Source organism: Bactrocera neohumeralis, unplaced genomic scaffold (genome assembly GCF_024586455.1).
Source record: "Bactrocera neohumeralis isolate Rockhampton unplaced genomic scaffold, APGP_CSIRO_Bneo_wtdbg2-racon-allhic-juicebox.fasta_v2 ctg3199, whole genome shotgun sequence".
NCBI lineage: Eukaryota > Metazoa > Arthropoda > Insecta > Diptera > Tephritidae > Bactrocera > Bactrocera neohumeralis.
Window position 1 is genome coordinate 3,199 of NW_026090588.1, and position 391 is coordinate 3,589.

Genomic DNA, 391 nt, shown 5'->3' on the forward strand with positions numbered 1-391 from the left:
CTCAAATGCTTTCCTTATCTCGTTAGTAATTCTATTTACTTGCTCTATTGTGCCATGTTTCGCACGAAAACCGAATTGATGCATGGGTATTGTATTATTTTCATGGAGGAAAGGAGTTATCTTTGATAGTAATACTTTTTCAAATACTTTTGAAAGACAGGGTAGAAGACTGATTGGTCTGTATGAAGACGGCTGTGTTAAGTCTTTCCCAGGTTTATCTATCAAGATAATCTGCGACTTTTTCCATGAAATTGGATAGTATCCGAAACTAAGAATTGCATTGAAGAGCAAAGAGAGCACCTCTACAGCAATAATTGGTAACTCAATTAGCATTTTTGGGGAAATATTATCATATCCCGGCGCTTTTTTTGGATTAAGTTCTTTGATGATA